The sequence below is a fragment of the Syzygium oleosum genome, unplaced genomic scaffold (assembly GCF_021117445.2).
Source record: "Syzygium oleosum isolate NSW1041296 unplaced genomic scaffold, Sole_v2.1 Sole_v2.69, whole genome shotgun sequence".
NCBI lineage: Eukaryota > Viridiplantae > Streptophyta > Magnoliopsida > Myrtales > Myrtaceae > Syzygium > Syzygium oleosum.
In genome coordinates this window covers 42767-64274 of record NW_026607553.1, presented here as the reverse complement: position 1 = coordinate 64274, position 21508 = coordinate 42767, and the positions used below count along the sequence as shown (strand labels likewise).

General features: G+C 41.3%; 1 long non-coding RNA gene across 1 annotated transcript; it reads left to right on the top strand.

Annotated features, from left to right (window-relative positions):
• Positions 1 to 557: 557 nt before the first annotated feature.
• On the top strand, positions 558 to 9511 carry LOC130137291 (uncharacterized). The gene is made up of 2 exons (XR_008815793.1): positions 558 to 743; positions 7038 to 9511. It is a non-coding gene; the product is annotated as an uncharacterized LOC130137291 (long non-coding RNA).
• The last annotated feature ends 11997 nt before the right edge of the window (positions 9512 to 21508 follow it).

Here is a 21508-nt window from a genome sequence, read left to right as displayed (position 1 = left end):
GTGGATATTGTATAAGTTTGAATCGGTAATGGATGTATATTCTCCATTTTACCCCTAGTTAAATATTGTTCGGGTGTTTGTGGCTTTCGCTAGTGCTTTATCTACGATGTGTTAGTTTGGGTCGGCGGCGTTTCTGGGCTGTCGCACTAATTCGACCAAAGAGGATGCCACGAGCTCGATGGGGCTCGGGGTGTGATCTCTCCTCCTTCTCTTCCCGCGGCATTTTGGTAATTGCACCGAATCGGACCGGTTTTGTTCAGCGGGTGGTCCAGGGTGATCCAACCACCGTTGATCCCCTCCCCGGGCGTGTTCCCAACCTTCTTTGTGATCGAAGCTTCATGCGAAAAACCACCAAAGAAGCTTTGGTGGCTCCTTTTCCTCGGCCGAGTACATTCGGTTCAACCGGACCGATCCGATTCCTCTCCACTCGTTGGCGCTTTGTTCCGGCGTCGATCCGACATCACCCGGACCTTCCTTGGTGTCTTACGGTGGTTGACGTCCGGGTCCTTGGTGAGCCCGAGATCCCTCGGGGCGCTTCGTACATTGATTGACACAAATTGATTGATCATGTTTTTACGCGATAACAAAAGGTAATCTCTCAGTCTCGAATCCGATGAAGCAAGGCTACAATAGGTAGCCGGGGCTAGGATTCACCTTAGGACTTTCTATGGACTCCATATTGATGGTTTATGGCTGTTGATTACATGTTTGATGATTTGATGATGATGTTCTTGAAGTTGGAAGTGTTGCGAAATTCAAATCGGCATTAGTATAAAAATTACAAACAATACAGAATCGCAAATAAACAAAATTGCAATAACAAAGTTGAAATCGATACAAATGAATACCGAGGCTCGTGTTTGACACGGTTTCCTTAAAAGCAGATTCGTTCCCTTCGGGACGCGTCCCGAGGTTTCGTGAACGTCTGTCTCTCGGGATACAACGGTTGGCTGCTAAGAAATGTCAGGACTTCAAAGCTTCGAGCGAACTTGAACAAATTGCGGAACCGAACACTATCGAAAACCGTGCAAATACGAGAGAATATAAAACAGGAGGAAGAATGATTTCGAAAAAAAAATAGAACGCAGGGAGAGCATTTCGGGAATAATAACGGCCCGATTAAATCTTCGTTACAAAATCAATACGAATAACGGACGATTAAATCTACCGTTATAAAATCAATACGAATAACGAACGATTAAATCCTGCCGTTATAAAATCAATACGAATAACGGATGATTAATTTTGCCATTATAAAATCCAGCACGTTACGAAATTCATGCTTGATTTGAGTGAAAAAAATAAATCGGAAGGCAAAATTGGGCTCTTGGCGAGGCCCACTTTTCGGTCTACTGCAATCGTGTACGCGGGATGTGCGCTCGCGCCCAAGTTTCAACTTGTCGGGCGTCGGATTTGCACCCCCCCTGCGCCTGCGCGCGAGGCAGAGAGTTTGTGCTATGATAGTTACCACTTCAAATAAGTGTAACTGTATATAAAGCACTCCATAGCCTTCTTTCTTTTCCGATGTGGGAATAGTATTTTTTTCACTTCCCACTTCCAACTCAAGGGTGTTCTTTGAGCATCAATTTCTCATTCATTCACCCATCAATTTATCCCATATTTCCAACAATCCCCCATGAATGAAAATTGTTTTAGTTTTGACTCGTGATAGTGTTCAACAATTGAAACCTGTATAGGATAGGTGAGGTATTACCCTTTGAACCTTCCCTTGTGAAAGTATATTTACTTTACTAGTTGTCCAGTAGACATGATGTCCTTGAACTGTCCAACTTTCTTATGTAAATGAACCATACACTTCACACGGAATCATCTAAACGTTTGTTCGGTTCTCATAGTTATGTTCGTTTTGGCCATGAACATCAACCTGGTTTACGCAAGAGTTTCTAAAGAATTTAGCCCTAATAATTCTCCTTTGAAGCGGCCCCACTTCTCTCTTACATAGGTGATTACTTAATTTTGAGTAATTTGTTTACTCCACTTAAGAATCATTAAAGCAAAAATGCTATCCTTTCCTTTATAATATCATTTGTTATTTTATATAGGAATGGTTTTAGAGGATAACCCCACGGTGACATCACTAAGTTTATATAATTAGGTTGTCCCTTTGAACCTAGATCTTGGGATCTCCAGTCAACTAGGTTGGGTTTCCTTTATATCAACTTATTCTTTCATGGGCTTCAGTCCCATTCCTCTTGTCGATTTCTCAACTAACTTTCTATTTAACCCTTTGGTTAGCGGATCCGCAATATTATCCCTTGACTTTACGTAGTCAATGGAGATAATTCCTGTTGAGAGTAGTTGTCTAATGGTATTATGTCTACGACGTATATGTCTAGACTTACCATTATACATATTACTCTGTGCTCTTCCAATCGCAGATTGACTATTACAATGTATACTTATTGGTGGCATAGGTTTTTGCCATTTTGGAATATCCTCTAAGAAATGGCGTAGCCATTCAGCCTCTTCACCACATTTATCTAATGCTATAAATTCAGATTCCATTGTGGATCTGGCTATAACAGTTTGTTTACAGGATTTCCAAGATACGGCTGCTCTTGCTAGTGTGAATACATATCCACTAGTAGATTTTGAGTCTTTTATATCAGATATCCAGTTCGCATCACTATATCCTTCCGAGCAGTGGGTATACGGGTATAATGCTGAGCCATAATTCCGAGTATATCGTAAGTACACGAATACTCTCACTATTGCTTTCCAATGGTCAGCTTTCGGATTGCTTGTGTATCTACTTAATTTACCAACCGTATAGGCAATGTATGCGGTCTAGTACAACTCATTAAGTACATTAGACTTCCAACAACTCTAGAGTACTCTACTTGAAATACCCTCTCCTCTATTCTTGGAAAGATGAAGACTATTGTCTAATGGTGTTCTAGCAATACGAGAATCATTCATGTTGAATTTTTCAAGAATCTTGTCCACATAGTGTATTGGTTTAAAATAAGACCTTCGATGTTCTTATGATTTTAATTCCTAAAATCATATCAGTGGAGTCCCATATCTTTCATGTCAAATCTTGAATTCAACATATACTTGGTAGATTTGATCATTTTATCATCACTACCAACAATTAATATGTCATCTACGTAAAGACATAAAATGACATAGCCATTTGTTGTCTCTTTAATGTAGACACATTTATCACATTCATTAATCTTAAAACCATTGGTAATCATTGCATTATCAAACTTTTTCATGCCATTGTTTTGGTGCTTGTTTTAGGCCATACAATGATTTCACCAATTTACTGAGACTTTTCTTTCTTGTCCTGGAACTATAAAACCCTCGGGTTGTTCCATGTAGATTTCTTCATCCAAATCACCATTTAGGAAAGCTGTTTTTACATCCATTTGATGTACTTCAGATTTTGCAATCTTTGCAATTGCAATTATCATCCTAATGGAGGTTATTCTCGTCACGGGAGAATAAGTATCAAAGTAATCTAAGCCTTCTCGTTGTTTGTATCCTTTGATCACAAGTCTGGCTTTGTACTTATCAATGGAGCCATCTGCTTTCATCTTCCTTTTAAAAAATCCATTTGGACTTTAAAGGCTTACAACCAGGAGGAAGATTCACTAGCTCCCAAGTATGATTCTGCAAAATAGAATCAACTTCACTTTTTATTGCTTCTTTCCAAAGAGGTCCCTCGGAAGAATTTACAACTTCCGCATAATTTAATGGTTCCTTTTCTAACAAATAAGTTAGAAAATCATTTCCAAAAGATTTTTCCACTCTTGCTCTTTTGCTATGTCTCTGGTTTCTAGTTCATGATCCGAGTCATGAATTTCATGAGCCGAATCGTGACTTTCTTCATTCATAGTTTCATTCTTTCGTTTAGATGAACTTGATCCATCATTGGATTTACAAGGAAATACATTTTCAAAGAATGATGCATTCCTAGATTCCATGATCGTATTCTTGTGTATATCTGGAATTTTAGATTCATGCACAAGAAATCGATATGCATTCTTGTTATGTGCATAGCCTATAAAGATACGATCCAGCTGTTTTAGGACCTATCTTTGTCTTCTTTGGTGTTGGAACCGCCACTTTTGCAAGACACCCCCACACTCGCAAGTGTTTGTAGGATGGTCTCCTACCTTTCCATAACTCATAAGGGGTTTTATCCTCTTTCTTTCGAGGTACCTTATTTAAAAGGTAATTGCTTGACAATATAGCTTCTCCCCACATATTTTGAGGCAAACCTGAATTTAGTAATATCGCGTTCATCATTTCTTTCAATGTGCGATTTTTACGTTCAGCAACACCATTTGATTGAGGAGAGTAAGGCGCAGTTATTTCATGTATAATTCCGTGTTGTGCACAAAATTCACCAATTGGTACTTCATACTCGCCACCTCTATCACTTCTCAATCTTTTAATTTTCTTATTGAGTTGATTTTCAACTTCATTCTTATAGAGAACAAATTTCTCTAAGGCTTCGTCTTTGCTTTTAAGCAAATACACATAGCAGTATTTGGTGTTATCATCGATAAAAGTAATAAAATATTTATTACCACCTCTCGTTTGAATGAATTTCAAATCGCAAACATCACTATGCATTAATTTAAGGGGTTCAGTGTTTCTTTCAATTGTTTGAAATGATGATCTCGTTAATTTTGCCTCAACACAAATTTCACATTTATGTTTTGAATCAATTTGAAATGAAGGTATATGTTCCAAGTTAATTAATCTACGCAATGTATCATAATTAACGTGTCCTAGTCTACCATGCCATAAATTGGAAGACTCAAGCAAATAAACGGAAGACTTATTATTTTTATTGATAATTGTCATTACATTGAGCTTAAAAAGCCCATCAGTTACATATCCCTTCCCCACATACATTCCGGATTTAGACAAAATAACTTTATCTAACTCAAACACCATACGAAATCCATGCTTGTTCAACAGAGACCCAGAAACCAGGTTCTTTAGGATTTCTGGCACATACAGGACATTGTTTAGAGTCAGCTCTTTTCCAGAGGTCATCTTCAGCAACACTTTCCCTTGGCCTTCGACAGCAGAAGAGGCAGAGTTTCCCATAAAAACCTTTTCCCCATTTATTGGTTCAAGATTTGTGAATAGGTCCTTGTTAGAGCATATGTGCCTAGTGGCACCAGTGTCAATCCACCATTCTTTCGGATTGGACCCAACTAAGTTTACTTCAGAAACCATTGCAGAAAGGTTTATGTTTGACACGTCTTGAGCGATGCCATTCACCATATTTGTCTCATAATTCTTCTTCTTTGGAAGTCTGCATTCCATAGATCTATGCCCCATTTTACCACAATTGAAGCATTTTCCTTGGAACTTGTTCTTGGAAACTCCTCCTTTTGGCCCCAGCTTTGGCTTGGCAATCTTCTTGTTCTTGTGGCCTTGTCTAAGCTCCACAACATTTGCCTTAGCTGTATTAGGATTGAACCCTTTGCGTTCAGATCCTCTATTGTCTTCTTCGATTCGAAGTCTAACAATCAGCTCTTCCAGGTTCATTTCCTTTCGCTTGTGCTTGAGATAGTTTTTGAAATCCTTCCACCCAGGAGGTAGCTTTTCAATAATAGCGGCCACTTGGAAGGTTTCACTCAAGATCATTCCTTCAGCCTGAATTTCATGCAAGATCACTTGAATTTCTTGCACTTGACTGATCACAGTCTTAAAGTCCACCATCTTATAATCAAGGAATCGACCGATAACAAATTTCTTTGCTCCGGCATCCTCTGTTTTATATTTCCGGTCCAAGGCTTCCCATAACTCCTTTGCCGTCTTTTTTTGCACAATAGACATTGTACAATGAGTCATGTAAACCATTCATGACATAGTTTCTGCACAGGAAGTCAGAGTGCTTCCAGGCTTCAACAGCGTTGAAGGCTTGCTTATCCGTTTCTCCATCGGATATCTTAGGAGCTTCCTCAGTCAAGAATCTCGCAAGATTCAAAGTTGTTAAATAAAACAACATCTTCTGTTGCCACCTTTTAAAGTTCGATCCGTCGAACTTTTCGGGTTTCTCACCGTGATGGACGAAAACCGCGGGATGGACGAGAGGATGAGCCGAGCAGGTTGGGCAGTGAGGCATAGGCGAGTTTTTGGCGATGTTGTCGGCGGCCACATTGACACCATCGTTTTCAGCAGCCACATCCACGACTTCTTTACCCGTAGCCATTTGAATTTCTAAAAGCGCGGATCTGTTTTAAGATTGTTGCAAAATTCAAATCGGCATTAGTATAAAAATTACAAACAATACGGAATCGCAAATAAACGAAATTGCAATAACAAAGTTGGAATCGATACAAATGAATACCGAGGCCTGTGTTTGACACGGTTTCCTTAAAACAGTTCGCTCCCTTCGGGACGCGTCCGAGGTTTCGTGAGCGTCTGTCTCCCCAGGATACAACGGTTGGTTGCTAAGAAGTAATCAGGACTTCAAAGGTTCGGGCGAACTTGAACAAATTGCGGAACTGAACACTATCGAAAACCGTGCAAATGCAGAGAATATAAAACAGAGGAAGAATGATTAAGAAAAATAGAACGCAGGGGAGAGCATTTCGGGAATAATAACGGCCGATTAAATCTGTCGTTATAAAATCAATACGAATAACGGATGATTAATTCTGCCATTATAAAATCCGCACGTTACGAAATTCGTAACAGTTTGAGTTGAAAAAAATAAATCAGAAGGCAAAATTGGGCTCGTCGCGAGGCCCACTTTTCGGTCCTGCAATCGTGTACGTGGGATGTGCGCTCGCGCCCAAGTTTCAACTTGTCGGGCGTCGGATTTGCACCCCCCCTGCGCCTGCATGCGAGGCAGAGAGTTTGTGCTATGATAGTTACCACTTCAAATAAGTGTAACTGTATATAAAGCACTCCATAGCCTTCTTTCTTTTCCGATGTGGGAATAGTGTTTTTCACTTCCCACTTCCAACTCAAGGGTGTTCTTTGAGCATCAATTTCTTATTCATTCACCCTTCAATTTATCCCATATTTCCAACAGGAAGATGATCTGCAATTTCGAGTTTCTGGACCTGCTTTCTGTTTTGTCGATTTTGACCTGTTAAACTTCATTTCTGGACTTCGACACCTTCTGGACTCTCGTAATACGCTTGGAGAGCTTCGATTTGATATCTTACGGCACTCGATTTGGTATCGTTTACTACCTGAAAACCTATTCTAAAGTTTGCATCAGAATTAGAAGTTCTGTTGTTCTGTTTCTTCAAGTTTTTACACGATTTGAACAATTTTGCTAATTTTTTGCTGATTTTTCTGTTCGGATCTGGATGTTGTGGTCTTCATAAAAGTTGCTGAGAATCATCTTGATTATAACTTGTGTTTTTTCTAGATTTGTCTGATGTGTCTAGATGAATGAAATCCTCTGTGAATCGACCTAAGGTCTGAAATGGCTTTCTGCATTGATTACTCTGAATCAGGTTGTTCGGTTTGATGATTTTTTGCTGCCTTGTGTGTTGAGATTCAATAGGAGTTGTCCCATGAAAAATGATCTAAATCAGGTTGTTTATAATATATATTTTGCTCGGAATTTTTGGAATATGCCTAAGTGTGGAAAACTGATGAAATTTGACCTCTGCACATGCTAATTTTGCCCGACCTGCACTGTTGTTGATTTTTTTTTTCTGATTTTTATGCTAAGATTTAAACTTAGGTCTCTCATGAAAAATGTTCACATATGTCTTGATTGCAACATATAAATTTTTCAGATTTTTTGGAGATAAGTAGATGGGTAAAAACCTCTGTGAACTGACTTTATGTCTTGTCTGCCTCTAATGGAACGCGAATTGGATTTGCTAAAAATTGAATGTGCGATTGTGATTTCCTGACCCTGATGTCTTCATGAAAGTCATGGTATAGTTCATTACCTTTTCAAAAAGGTATAAATCGTGTCATTCGGTCATCATCTGCATGGTCAATCGCATGCTCATTGTTGAATCCCTGTTCTGTAATTGTTGATTTCAAGGAACCTGATCTGTTTTCCCATTTTTACATGTTTTTTTTTAGAATCACAATTAGGTTTGGATTTCTCATGAAAAACGTTCATCATGTTGTATACTATTCACATGATTTATATCACATTTTTTGCCATGCCATGAGGATAGTAAACAACATGTATCTTGTGAGCTCATCTGCTGCAATTCATTACTGATATGCATCATTGTAGAAACCTTTTCAATTGATCATGAAATTGTTGTTAATCAAACCCGATGCCTTCTAGAAAGTCTTAGAACACGTCTTAAGCTTTCTAATGATGCCGAGATTGTCTCATTTGCATGTCCATAGACCCCTTTACTATTTTTATGAGGTTCCCCTGAAATCTGGAAAATTGTAAATTCGGAATGCTTAATGTGCCAATTCTGCGTTTGCGCTTTGCTGATTTTGTGTGAATTTTTCGGAAAAGATTTTGATGATGAGTTCTTCATGGACTTTGATTTTCATTCCCAGACCTAGGTCGTGAAAAAATTTGATAATTTTTGGACAACATTAACATGCCCAAATTTCCATGAGGTTGCTCTGAAAATCTGCTCCTATGTTCTGTTCTGATGCACTTATTCATATTCTGTGATTTTGTAAATTCATGTGTAGCTTATCTTAGGAAGTTTTCTCACAAACAATGTTCGTTGTTGTGTGCTTGATGTACCATAAATTTTCCAAAACTATTTGACCATGGGTCCTTTTCCAATTGAATGCATCTTGTATTCCCTGTTCTGCTGTTCTTTGTTTTTCCTTTATGATTTGTCTTTGTTTTAGGATTTTTAGAAAATAATGCATGCTGAACCGGTTTTTAATGTTTTCACGAGTTTTAATTCTCACAATTTATCGATTTTCTAGTGCATCTGCTTGTGATTGGCGCGTGATGAATTAAATGAGGTGACCCGATGTCGGTTCACTAATTTGAGTGATTGGATGAGAATCAAGGTCTTTTGACCTGTTTGCATGCTTAATTCATCGCTATGCTATGTGATTTTTAGATGTATGCCTAGGGATGGTGCATGATCGTGGGTCCAAATTGGGGATTACACATAGAAACTGATTTAGGAATTCATGGTATTAATTGCTGTTGGTGAACATCAATGGTAGTTAATAACCATGAATTGTGTATAAAATGAACATGAGTAGATAATAAGAGGTATCGATGCATGTCGGAACAAAGGCCGACCCTGAGGCAACCTTTGAAATTCTTCGTCCCTTGTTTGTTATCTTTGATTGACTTGTGATGCTGTGTACTTTGTGATTGTATATTGTTTGTTGTTGTTCTTTCTTTAGTTTCAGTTTTAGATTAGGGTTAGAATAGGTCCAAAAAGATGACGGTCTTGAATATGGCGAAGGTCGATGTCCATTCCGACTCTATTCTTTGTATACGGCGATGGTCGAAGTCCATTTCGATCTATTTTCTTGTAAAAATTCATTCATTACCCAACATATGTCTCGGGTTTCTTATACACGTTGTATAAACACCCAATGAGTTGCCAGTTTTTCTTCCTTGCACCTAGAATTAGCTAGTTCTTTCAATACCTTGGTTGTTTACTTTACGCAGTGCTTTTTAATACAATTGTTTGTTGATATTTTTTTTTTCTTTCTTTTCTAGACTAAGAGAGGATTAGTTTAGATTATTAAATGAAAACACAAAAACAAGATGCATGATCACATAGTGGACTAGGACTTTGGCATGAAAATGCTAAAAAAATAAATGCATGACAACTTAGATGACAGCCATGATAAGTTTAGCAGTATCGAAAGGGTGTTAATAGAAATATTAACGTAAGCTAGTCCTCCAACTCATGATCTCCGGTTTTCGTAGAAACCGAAACGAAACTCCCGCGTTTCAGTTGGGTATTCTAGCCGACCCCCGACCTAGGCTAGTGGCGACTCCTAAAAAAAATAAAATCGATCCGTTGTCACGCGAGGTATGGATTTAGGAAAATGCACGTTCATGATCAATGAACTATATGGATTACCAAAAGATCGATGCTTTGGTAAGCCATCTTTTATGATGTGCCAAATGGACCGTATAGATGACTAAAAGATTGACGCTTTGGTAAGCCATCTTTTATGATGTGCCATGCCGACCGTATGGATGACTAAAAGATCGACGCTTCGGTAAAGCTATCTTTTATGATGTGCCATATGGACCGTTTCATGAACACTTACTTCTAAACCCGCTTCATCGAGTTCGGCTCTCGAGAGGTAGGTCGCGATAGTATTTTTTTTTTTCATTTTTGGAACCTTTTTTCTATTGGAAAACTTCTTTTCTTTTTAGTTTTTTCAAATGTCTACTTAAGCGAGCCACGCTAGAAATTGGTCGAGATAATTACCAAATCAATCATAAACCTACTATCACGGTTGCCAATTCAGTCCTAAACTTAATCTTTATGCAAATTTCCAATATAATTCTTCTAGCCAATTGCCGCGGAAATTGCTGGAGTAACGTAAACTCATTCTCGACTGTTCTACGTGGCATGCTGGCCTTGACAACTTTACTTGACATATCCTACGTGGATCGCCAAGTCAGTAATTTCTGGCAACAATTGCTCGGAAGAATTACAATGAAATTTAGCGCAAAGTTTTAGGAATACATTGGCACAATCAAGAAGTTTAAGTAGACTGAACTGACATCCATACAATAAGTTTAGGTTTGAATTGGTAAGTTCCCTAGAATTTGTTCGTGCCAACAATACCACTTCTGCAGTTTGACTATTTATTAATGCCTTACGACGGAACAAATTGATTACGCAAGTCCCACTAGTAAGAGGACTCCATTGTAGGGAAATGAAAACTATGAGGACGAAGTTGCAAAACTAAGAAAAGTTAAGGGACATGCACAAAGGAATCAGAACAATGCAGGCTTTGTTCACATCTGGATTAATGCTATCCATCAAGCCGTGAGGCCAAACGTTTGATGTCCCAAAGGACCAACCTCATGTGATTATCTTTTTAAGTTATCAATTATATTGTTTACAGAAATGGCATCGTCGAAGTATCTTCGACAGGCCAAGAGTCTTTCCTTCACTCAAACAAAGCCGAAGCTTAGAGGACGAAATTACAAAACTAAGAAAAGTTAAGGGACATGCACAAAGGAATCAGAACAATGCAGGCTTTGTTCACATCTGGATTCATGCTATCCATCAAGCAGTGAGGCAAAACGTTTGATGTTCCAAAGGACCAACCTCGTGTGATTATCTTTTTAAGTTATCAATTATATTGTTTACAGAAATGGCATCGTCGAAGTATCTTCGACAGGCCAAGAGTCTTTCCTTCACTCAAACGAAGCCGAAGCTTAGAGGACGAAATTGCAAAACTAAGAAAAGTTAAGGGACATGCACAAAGGAATCAGAACAATGCAGGCTTTGTTCACATCTGGATTCATGCTATCCATCAAGCCGTGAGGCAAAACGTTTGATGTCCCAAAGGACCAACCTCGTGTGATTATCTTTTTAAGTTATCAATTATATTGTTTACAGAAATGGCATCGTCGAAGTCTCATCGACAGGTGAAAGGGATCACGTATTCCTCAAGGTATCGCCAATGAAAGGATTGTCCCGATTTGGTAAGAAAGGGAAATTAAGTCCACGGTTGGTGGGACCTTTTGAGGTGTTGGAAAGGATTGGAGATTTAGCGTATCGACTCGCCTTACCGCCAAACTTATCTCAGGTGCACAATGTATTCCACGTGTCGATGTTGAGGAAGTATGAATCGGATCCAGCTCAGGTACTGAATTATGAGGAGATAGTGTATGACAAAGTGTCGTACGTGGAAAGACCGGTGCGGATCGAGGATAGGAAGGAACAAGTCTTAACGAGCGAGACAATCCCACTGGTCAAGGTGATTTGGGAATATCACGGGACCGAAGGCGCTACTTGGGAAAGCGAGGAACTGATGAGACATCATTACCCCCAGTTGTTTGAATAGTATGGTTTTGATTGTAAATTTCGAGGACGAAATTTTTATAAGGGGGGAAGAGTTGTGACATTCCAAATTTTGACCCACTTGGTATTTATGAAATGCTTGATTTCAATAATGCACTTGTAGTAAATCTCACCCAGACTTGATCACTCTTGGGATACTAACCGTTAGGGAAAGGCTAATTAGGGATCTAGATTCGCGGGACCATAGAACCTGACCATGGATTGACTTTCGACCATAAGGATTGTCGAGGTGATATTTTGGGCTAATATAGACCGATCTAAGGATGGTCATGGATCGATTTGCGAATGTCGTATAATTGGATCGCCGGTGATTCGGCCTCGCTAGAATACGAAATTTGCAAACGATCTCAAACCTATTCCAAACGATCGCGTTCTCTAGAACTAGTGATTGACCCTCGCAATTACATGACAATCGAGGTCGCCATGGCTCAAGTGAACTTAAGCGTGGTTCGATTTAGTATCGACCACGGGTCGAATGTACGAATTTTCCCGAAAGCCATCCGTTAGTTTGAAATAAGCTCAAGTCGCGTTTATTTGAGTTTGGCCATTAAATAGAGACTGAGTTTGGTTGTTGAAAATTTCGATAGTCATGATACGATATTTGGACGACGTCAGAAGTACCGTGGTCAGTTTTGAATTTGCTCGAATTCGTCAGAAAATTGGAATTTTGGAAGAAAATGGAAAATGACCGTTTTGCCCTTGAGATTTTATGAAGGCCAAGTATAAATGAGAGGGGCATTTTGGTTATTTCACACCAACTTCAGATGCACTTTTTGTGAAATTCCAACTTTGCCCTTGGATATTTTTGATGGGATTCGATCTGGGCCGTCGATTTTTAGATAAGATCGAATCGTGGCTGTCGGATTAAAAGTAGAGAGAGGGTTAGGATGGTAATTTTACCTAGGGGGTAGACTAGGTTTTCTTTTCTTTTCTTTTCTTTCTTTTCTCTCTCTCTTCCCTCATTTTTCACGATCACTCTCTCCTTCTCCTCCCTCTCTGGCCGTGAGTTCCTCAGCCCCCTCTCCTTCATGTGAGTTGGCCAACCGGCCAGCCAATCGCCGTCCATTCGTCGCCGTTTCGTCGAACCGTCGATTGCCCTTTTGTCGTGTCGCACTACTACCGCAACCACCGTCTCTCTCTCTCATTTCCCACCGTGAAACACCATCACCAGCCACCCCTTTTCAGCCAAGAACAGTCGAGAAACCAGCAGCCCATCGCCGCCGCTCGTGGACGCCGGTGAGTCGCCGGTACCCCTTTTCGTGGGACGCCGCTGCCGCTGCTGTTTGCTCTCTGTCCAGCCACCTTTGAGGGCTTGATTTTGCATGGAATTACAAGTAAGTGATATCCTAACCCTCGCCTAGGATAACGGGTAATTTCGGGTTAGTTCGGGCCCGTTTTAGCGAGTTTTAGGGGTTATTCGTAGAGAAATGGTTGGACTGCTTTGGCTGAGCTGTTTGGATGAAATTATGATGATTTTTTAGGTGGATTGGAGGTTAGAATTGATTGATTTTGTGATTGGAATAATTACGAGTGATTATTATAACTTATGGCATGAAAAACGGGCCTAAATGTGTCGTTATAGTGATTTTTCTGTGGTGGCCGAATCACTATTCATTCTGTGGCTGAATTGATGCATATTGGTGTTTGAGACATAGTGCGTATTGGTTTGGGGTTGTCGGTAGGAGTACGACGCCCGTGAGTGGTGAAATTTGGCTTAAAATGCAAAAATTCGCGTTAAATTGTGCACGTGCGAATTGAATTGGTAAAATTGTGAGCTTGCATGGCTTACTGGTAGCCTGTATATGTTGGATGACGCGTGCGAATTGGTCGTATGAAATTGGCATGAGATTGGGTGTCGATGTGTTACATGGCCATTAAATACCCTAAAGCGTTTTTACGCGGGGTCCAGATAATAATTGGAAAATGTGTGCACGTGTGATAAGATAATCCCTGAGGCGTGTTGATGCGAGGAATTGAACCCGTCCTGAGGCGTGTTACGCGGGACGGTGCCCGGCTATACCGGAAGACTGCCAACCTGAGGCGTGTTCGTTTACGCGGGTTGTACAGTAAGAGGAGATCGGTGTTGCGCCTGAGACGTGTTATGCGGGCTAGAGACACTTAGCCTGAAGCGTTTTTACACGGGCTATAGAAGTGTTGTTCAACCTGATGCGTATTACGCGGGTTGTGTTATAAAAAGTGAGATCGGTGTTGCACCTGAGGCGTGTTCGTTTACGCGGGCTAGAGACACTGAGCCTGAGACGTGTTCATTTACGCGGGTTATAGAAGTGTTGTTGGACCTGAGGTGTGTTTACGTGGGTTAGAGATCGATGGCTAGTTTTTGGACCTGAGGTGTGTTTACGCGGGTCAGAAATAAATTGGATGCGTGTGCCCGAGTGAAATGATGAAAGTATGATGTTGTGTCTATCATGTGAATATTGGTGTGGTTTTGGTTTGAATGGAATCTTTGAGTGTGGCATGTTATCGGTTGTTAATGGTAATGCTTGATTTAGCATGTGAAGTTTCGTGTGTATCAAGTTGAGATGTTGGTGCCTGCAATTGTTCTGGTTTACTGATTGTGTGATTGGCGTGCTTGAATGTGACCAGAGATACGTGTTAGCCTAGGTTGGGTTTAGGGTGTTGCTTACTGAGAACTGTTCTCACGGTTTTATTTAAAACCATTTAGCCGATCGAAGTTCCAGCGGAGTCAGGAGACGAGGACAATCCGATTGAGATCAATGCTGAGTCCAAGTCTTCAGAGGAACAGTCTGGCATCGACGAGACTGATTCTGAGTGGACCCCCCCTCTAGGGCTAATAGGGGTTAGTTAAAAGTTTTAGGGGTTGGACAGTTTTGAGAGGCGCCCCTTTTTGGTGTAAGTGATAGTCTACCCGAAGCCGCTAGCCCTTTTTGTTATCGGCGGTTGTTGGTGCAGAGGTTGCTGGTTGTGATGGATTGTAATGGATATTGTATATATCGCGGTGTAATAAAGTGCTTGGTGGTTTGGTGATTTATCCCTCCCTGTTACCCCTTTTCTAATTCTTGTCCGGGAGTTATTCTCGTTTTTGCCGTGTTCGAACTCTGATATGTTGGTTTGGGCCGGTGATGTTCCTGGGACGTCGTACTTTTTCGACCAAGCTTGGGGTGTCGCGCGCTCGTCGGGGTTCGGGGCGTGACAAGGTGCATGTAGCTAAATTCGTGACATGTGCAAACATTGTTTGTAGAATTCATGGCCTAAACAAATGCAAAATGACATGCATTGGTTCTACATGTAGCATAAATGATACGAATTAACACAAATGACATGCATTTTCTGCAATTAAACTTATTGCAAAGATTGTTGATCATGAGATCGTTGTGAAAGATTCCGGCTGCTTTCATCACTTCAAGAGTAGCATTTGCTCTTGTGGGGATTATTGCTAGCAAGGGCACGGGGCTAATTCTCCTATCATGAACTTGTAAGCATCTTGAAAATTGCTCATCGTGTTAGGCATTGATGAGAGTGGTGAGCAGCTCCACCGACACTATTTAATATGGGCACACCTTTATCGTTGACATAATAGACAATGAATTCACATGAAACCCATGGCTAAGGGCATTCAAGTATTTCTTAGCTGTATGAGTTGGGCAGGTGGAAAGTTGGCTGACTTGTAAACATCCTGGAATTTTTCATCGTGTTAAGCATTGATGAGAGCGTTCAGCAGCTAAATTGGCACTATCTAATATGGGCTTACGTTTATTGTTGACGCAATAGACAATGAATTCATGTGGAACCCACGGCTCTTATATCAGCCCTTGGTTTAGCCCTTGGTTTAGTCTGCTAGGCCAAGGGCGTTCAAGTATTTCTCAGCTGTATGAGTTGGGCAGATGGAAAGTTGGGAGACTTGGCACGCAATCTTGCTTTGGACATGGGTTCCATGAAGGAATTTCTATTAAGAAGTGAGAATTTATCCCTTTGCTTATGGCTGTGACCCCACCAAATAAAATATTCTTACGTAAGATATCCCTTCCGAAGAATTATATCAAGTGAGAAAACCTAGACCCTTGATAAAAGCTACTTTCTGTTTCTCTCTAGCAGAAAGAGAGATAGATATAGGGGCATTCAGACCTACCTCCTCTCCTCTTCTGAATTGGAAATGAAAGTTGGTCCTTTTATGAAAAGTCCAGGTGTGATCTGATTCACAATAAAACTTTATTAATATTCATTAATTGCTAGCTTGAATTAGATTTTTATAAGCAGCATACAAGTATGGCTTTGGGATATCTTTCTTCACTCCCACAAGCCCCATAAATTACAATGGTTACTCTTTCAATGAAGTGGTTCACAAAATAGTAGTATATGTATCATACTCCAAATTCATACCGTAATTATAGGGAATTGCTAGATGTCCTACAAAGGATGAAGCCTTTAAAGATAAACATTTCATATAAATTTAACTCTCAATTTGGTAAAATAATATCCAAACAATTTTCAAAAGCAATTAACATGAACTCTCAATGTCTTACAATTTATTTGGAAAATGTCATTTTAGGTCACCTCTTGTGACATAGAATGGTAATAGAAGGAGAAAGCAAAATCAGGGATTAGCAACTGACAATCATCGTTTGACTAAAAAACAAAGTGACAATCATCAGCATGTCAATAAGATCCATAAATGATTAATGTCGTTTTGTAAATATGTATCAACATAATGCACAGTGGAAGTAATACCAATAAATATTCTCGAATAACATGACCATTCCATATATTCTCCATAAGTCAATGCATCACATAATATGCATTAATAACATAAACCACATAGTAGGCAGAAAATATCAAAGTCAACCACTCATGTCAAAAAAACTCTATGGTCACATTTTCGCCAAGTGACAAGATAGACATCCATATATTTATATATATACCTGCACAGCCCAAATTACAATTTTTCTCATGCATATTGTCGTAAAAGCTATCATCGAGCTATTGCGTACAAATTGCTATTACAGGGCAAGGCCTAAAGTTAATTTGTTCATAGGACTTGAAGATGTTTTATGGGTCTTCAAGGTAGCTAGGCCTTTGCCCTCGTGCTAGTAATTGTGTATACAAAAATGTAATAGGGTTAAACCTATTATATACTTAGTTGTGCCTACAATTACATATCTTTTGAGTAGTCACGTGTTAAATTATTACTGATCATTTGAAGAAAGGAAAGCAAAGAAAAAAAATTCTCGGAGATTGGTAATGCCCTTTCGTGGAAGCCAGCAAATTATTTGTGAGCCTATGGCAAAAGCTAACCTGCTGACATGAAATAATTCAATTACAAGAAGAACAATGAAGACTAAATGTAACAGCCCGAATTTCGATGTAAGTCCGGGATCAATAAAACGGATATTAATTCTCATTTCATTTTAGTAAGTCTCGCCCAGAGCTGATCACTCTCGGGATACTAACCAATGGGGCATGGCTAACTAGAAAGCGGTACGTGGACCGGGGACCCTATCGTGAAACGGATACCGATCGCGAGAGATGCTGAGGGAATATTTTGAACCGATGTGGGCCGATCTTAGGAAAGGTAACGGATTTGGTTTGGCCAAGGCCAACATTGTACACTCCGATCGCAGGTGAATCTGCATGACCGAAAAGTGCACGTGGCCAATCAGTCCTGAACCTAAACCGAACGATCGTAGCCTCTGGGGCTAGTGATAATTTCTCATTCTCTCAATGATCGAGACCATTACGATACGAGTAGCCCTAGGTCGATACGCGTAATCTCTAAACTACCGCCCGTTAGTGAGAGACCCTGAAATTGAAAGTTTAGCGGGTTTTGTTTATGGAATTGGGCCCGGATTTCGGTATCGATTTTCGAAGGCTTAAGAGACTATTTTTGGGAATATGACGTCATATTACGCTGGCCACACACATGTGGAGTTAGTACGAGTAAAAATTGGAATTTCGGTCCGGGGGTGAAAAATTACGATTTTGCCCCCGGGATGCCAGCGTCGCTTTTCGAGGCCAAATGAGGTTATTTTTCGTGGCCGACGCCATTTTTGGGTGGCCACGCATACCAGGAGTCGTTTTGGCCAAAAATTGGAATTTCGACAAAAATTGGAAAAATAATATTATTTTATTCCCGAAACTTTGACGTGGATTTTCGAGGGCTTGCGCGACGAATTTCGCGATTCTGATGTCATATTATGTTGGCCACGCACATATGGAACACGTATGTGCGAAAATTGGAATTTCGGTTCGGGATCGGAAAATTACGAAAATGCCCCTAAGACCATTTTATTTAATTCCGAAAATTGGTCAAAATTTTGGGGTTAACCAAGGTTAATTGGGATTAAACCAGGTCTGGTCAACCATGGTTAGGGACAAAAGACCATTTCACCCCTAAATTATTGGATTTGATCAAATCTTGTCCATTGGATCAAGGGCAAAAGTGTCCAATGGGCTTAGATAATGACACTTGGACTCCACTTAGACCAAACTTTGACCCATTTGACCAGATAGTCTTCTCTCTCTCTCTCATTTTTCTGTTGTGCCGAGAGCTTCCCCATTTCCCCCAAATTCTTCTCCCTTTTCTTCCGTTTCTGGTTCTAGCGTGTACGTTTCTACAAGTTTTGGTACTGTTCACGCCGAAACAATACCAGCCGGTGCTGCCCCCGCCGAGCCAACATCACCAGCAACCATTTCCACCTCTGTGCAGCCACCACAGCCCCGGGTATAGTCCAGAAACAGCCCTCTCTCTCCTTTTTCCCTCTTTTCTCATTTTTCTGTTTTACAAACAGTACCGCCGGAGCTTCGCCGGAGCTCCGATCGCCGTCCCGTCGACACCCGGCCGTCTAGCACGTCCATACGTCGCCGTCCAGCACCGTCCGTATAGTGTCCGTACGGTTACTGTTCGTGGCCCCCGTACGGATCACTGTTCACGTCGGGCCGTACGGACGCCGCGGCTATCACCGGCGCCTCGCCGGCCACCGTTCCCAGCCTATCCGCACAGTGTCCGTACGGAAGTACTGTTCACGCAGCCGTACGGTCACTATTCACGCCGTCCGTGCACCGCGCCGCCGTCCGCCGGGAATTCCGCCGCCGGTTTCACTGTTCACTAGTGATCGGCCGCCATTCCCCGACGTTGTGACTTTGGATTAGGTGAGTAAAATTTCTAAACCTGGATTAGGACTGATAGTGCATTTTTCCTGGATTGGTTTAGGTATTATCGGTGCATTTTGGACCGGCTTAGATAATAGCAGTGTGTATTTCAGACTGGGTTGAGAATTGATTGGTAGAAATTATTATCGAAAAAATTTAGTGGATTAATGAGAATCGTTGGGGAGGATAATGGGGTTTAATGACCAATTTAGGAGCTCGTTGGTGAAATTGCCGGGTGTACCCGGATTGATTGATTGTACATCAATTGTGCTTAATTGTGATTGATTTCGTACTGCTATGTCGTATGTTGTATGGCTGATTTTGTGGAGTGCGATTGGCCATTGTTTGGTTTATAATGAATTGCTAATTTGTGAATCGCACGCTAGGCCACACGGTATTAATTGGGCCAATTAAGCACGTGTTGTGACGTTGGGTGTCTGAATTATGTTGGTGCTCGTGGTGCATTGCATTGCATAACATGGACACGCATTGTGTATGCCAAGAGTGAGGCATGTGATGAAATATTGCGAGAATGCGTGTCTGCCATGAGCATGTGATCACTTAAATACCCTGAAGCGTTTTACGCTGGGTTCAGATAATAATGAGTTGTGTGATCACCTAAGTACCTTCGGATCGATACCGTCCTCATGCACTTTGAAGCAGGACGATGCCCGGTACGTCCGGAAGGCGACCATCCTCATGCACTTTGAAGCAGGCTCTGGTTCGCAAGGAGAACAGTGTTGCGCCTCATGCACTTTGAAGCAGGCTAGAGACACTGGGCCAGATCGATTACTGCGCCTCATGCACTTTGAAGCAGGCTAGACGCACCGGGCCATGAAAAATTGATGACTCGAGTCGTACTAATAATTAATTGGGCAAGTGTGCCAGTGTGGGCCAGTGGGCCAAAGAAATGTGCATGGCATGTCAATGACATTTGCATGCATAAACATGCATTGAATAGCATGCGAGTGTGTGAGACTCGGTGTATGAGCATGTGATTGGCGTACGTGTGATAATGTGTGCCACGTATGTCCCGTGATTATTACATATTGAACTGTCTAACCTGCAGGGTCAGAGAATTGTATGATTATGGTTGTGTTATGATTTTAAATGTTTGTTTCCGGTCAGGAGATTGCATGCTAGCCTAGCCTAGGTTTAGGGGTTGAACTCACTGAGATTCGTCTCACGGTTGTGTAAACCGAAACATTTTAGACCCCCAGCAGTAGGATGCCGAGGTCACCACCTCTTTTTGGAATACCGCCTTTTATCCAGCAGTCGTCGAGCATGCACCCCGGTGGGGATGGAGCAGAACGGAGAAGTGGCTGTTTGGGTTATTCCCAGCTGTTGGTGTTTCCTTTTTGGTTGTCGTGAACACTGTAAAAAGAGTTTTAAAATAGTAATACAAGTATGTACATATTTTCTGCGTTGTTTATTGGATGGCTATCCTTGGCTCATATTGTAATTGTCTGGGTTTGTTTATTTTATAATTCCGCTTGTGCTTGATCTCTGTATGGGCGTGGGTCGGCGACGATTCCTGGGACGTCGCAATTTATCGACCGAAGGTGGGATGCTCACGCTTCGTGGGGTACGGGGCGTGACATCCCCGTTTGAATTGGTATCAGAGCAAGGTCAGCTCGATTCCTTTGGTCGAGTTTTGGAGTGATAAGGAGCGATGAGACCCTGGGTAGCCAGTAGGGTGACCTCGTGTGCTACATGCATCTCCTGACAGCTTGTGATTGCGATGAATTGTGAATGTGTGAGCCGTAAGTGCAGGTGCGGCAGGACCTGAGGTGAGTATGTGAACCCCTTGGGTGCTGAGTTGGCTAGTTTTTATTAAGCCGCATGCTGATTGTTTAAGTGTTGTTTAATACCTGCCTAGGACTTAGACTGGGATAGATTCGTTTAAGTCTTTAATTCCTTTGTGGAATTATAGCAGGTAGTCGTAGAACCGAGTGACCAAGATGAGTAGCGAGGGGAGAGGTATAGGAAGAATTCCCAGAAGGGGTGCAGGAAGAGGAATCCGAGGTAGAGGTCGTGCTCGAGTAGGAGCAGTAGACAATCTGGGAGTTAATATGGGAGCTGCAGTAGACCCCCGAGTTGATGTTAGACCCGTGGAAGATCCACGTATGGAAGGAGTTACTGCGTATTAGAAAGGAATGGGAACGTCTTTGGATAGGCGGACTCAAGGGTGAGATAATGTAGCCGGCTGCTGCGGTAGATGAGAATCAAGCTAACGCTGGACAGGCTCAGCCAGCCGGGGTTAGACAGATGCCCCAGTTAGTAGAACAGTTTATGAAATTGAAGCCGCCTAAATTTCATGGTCGCGGTGACCCCGAGGCTGCGCCAAGATGGATAGAGGAACTGGAGAAAACCTTCAAAGTTCTGGGGTGCACCGATGAGGAGAAGGT